We start from the raw sequence: 2,608 nt of genomic DNA, 5'->3' as shown, positions 1-2,608 counted from the left end.
ACGGACGTATATTCTGGGAGATTTGTACTTTTTTTTTTTTTTTAGCTTTTTATCATCACATTTTAAATTAATGGTATTCATAATTTAAGAGCATGTTTCCTTATTAGATATTAGACGGTCAATCAGTCAGCGACATCAATGTAGCTACAGTATCTCTAAACAGTCATGATATAACTGATAAGCCTCAAGTTGTTATTATTGTTTCCTTATATATTTAAGAAGAAGAAGAGAAGAAGAAGAATGAGAAGCTTTTTTATTGTCATTTTGAACATATACAGTATAGTCGATGCAGTACGTAGAGAAATTTAACTACGTTCCTTCAGGACCATGGTCCTACATAAAAACAACACAGAACTATGACTAAAAATTTAGCCTAGCCACATAGTGTGTATATTACATAATGTGTATAGTGTGCAACCTACTGCTGTAGTATAAGGTTATAGCAATGTTTATACAGTATTTATGCTAAAGAAAAGAGTACTTTATTAAACTTCAGAAACTTGGTATTCATGCTTGGTATTAATTTACACTTATGCTAGCTGCATTAGCAATGTTTAATCGTATATTAGCTGCATTAGCATTGCTTAAAATATAACAGCTGTGTTAAGCAACGTTAAATCTTTCACTAACTGCATTAGTAATGATCAAACTAACTGCATTAAAATGCCTAAATTCACTGCTTTACTTTTAGCAATGTTTACACATTTACTAACTGCTTTAGCAATGGTTAAACTTACACAAGCTGCATTAGCAATGCAGAAACATATAATAGCTGCATAAATAATGTTTAAATTTATACAGGCTGTATAAGCGGTTTACACTAAATTTATACTAGCTGAATTATCAATGCTAATATACATATACAGTACTATTACCAATGTTTATACATATATATTAGCTAGCAATGTTTACACTTCTACGCGCTGTATGTCACGTCACTTGTTCGCAGTGTTTACATTAATGCTAGGTAAATTAGCAATGTTAAACATATACTAGCTGTGTTAGCAGTGTTTACACATATATATTAGCTGCTTTAGGAATATTTACACTTATACAAGCTGTATTAGCAGTGTTTACACGAATACTAGCTAAATTAGCAATGCTCAAACGTATCTTAATTACAGTATCAGTATTTAAACGTATTATTTGAACTTACTAGGATTATTTTTCAACTTCTGCTATCTGAAATACATGTTTAAACTTATTCTAGCTATCTTGGAAGTCTGCTGTCTACAATTAAACATTTCCTAGCTGTATAAACTTCCTCTCTCAGTTAACAATGTTTGTACGTCTTTGAAACTAGCTCAATCTCTGACCTGAGAAATTGTCCCTCATCAAGTATCAAGTATTTGAAGTGTTCTGATTATATTCACAATTTCTTCTTGCCTTGTGTTCCTTCAGTGAGGAGGTGAAGAAAATGAGCTAGTTTGCATAATCGTATGCAAAACGAAGACAGCTTAGTTACCATGAGAAGCGCGATGATATGATTATCTTATCCTTATTTGCTAAAGACAGAGCGAGAGAGAGAGAGAGAGAGAGAGATGTTTTATGCATCTGAGATTTATGCTAATTTTTTTGCCTCAGCTTTTTTCTGTATTTTGCTGTATTAGCATTAGCCAGCTTTGTTGTTGTTGTTTCTTGTTATCCAGAGTTTGTAAGAGAAGCCTACAGTTGAATTAGCCTTTTATTTTATTCTTGTGTACACACACACACACACACACACACACACACACACACACACACACACACACACACACACACACACACACACACACACACACAAGACAAGCAGTTCCTGTCAGATTTGCTACATGCTCTGGGCCGATAGTTAGACGTTACAGCTTATGAGTTTCTTTGCAACAGTGTATGATAAAAATTCAAACAGATTAATAACATTACTGTGTCTGTGTCTCAAAGACATCAGTGTGATGTTTGGTACCAGCAGGTGTTAATCCTCTCACTTTAATAAATACCTGGAGAATATTTATATCTAACGTTGTGGATTAATATAAATAAAGGTCTGTTCTTTGTTATTGGAGCGCACTTAGTTCACATTAAATTGATTTGTGTATTGTGCATCATGAAGCATGGCTGATTTGTGGCTGAGGGATATTTTACAACCAGGTGAAACGACTCTGTAGTGAGTGACAGCAAATGGTGCAAGATGCAAAGAAAAGGAGAGAAAAAAAAGATGCAGGCGGACAGACGGGCAGTAGGCAGAGAGAGAGGGCGATAGAAAGAGAGAGAGTAAATGAGAGGTAGAGAGAGAGACTTATAGAGAGAAAGTCAGAGAGACAGAATAAGAGAGACAGAGAAAGGAAAACAAAAGAATGTGACAGAGAAGAGAGATAATTAGAGAGAGATAGAGAAGAAGAGAGGAAGTGAGAGAATGAAAGTAAGGGAGAGAAAAGGAATGAGATTCAGAGAAGAGAAAAAAAAAGAAAGTGGAGAGAGCGAATTAGAGACAGAGAGAGGGTTAAGAGAGAGAGAGAGATAGAGAGAGAGAGAGAGAGAGAGAGAGAGAGAGAGAGAGAGAGAGAGAGAGAGAGAGAGAGAAACGATAGAAGACCTGATTAATTCATCACACATTACTGTTTCTGTTAGTGAA

Source organism: Tachysurus fulvidraco, chromosome 14 (genome assembly GCF_022655615.1).
Source record: "Tachysurus fulvidraco isolate hzauxx_2018 chromosome 14, HZAU_PFXX_2.0, whole genome shotgun sequence".
Classification (NCBI taxonomy): Eukaryota; Metazoa; Chordata; class Actinopteri; order Siluriformes; family Bagridae; genus Tachysurus; species Tachysurus fulvidraco.
The sequence above is the reverse complement of the archived record's forward strand: the minus strand, read 5'-3'. Positions refer to the sequence as shown.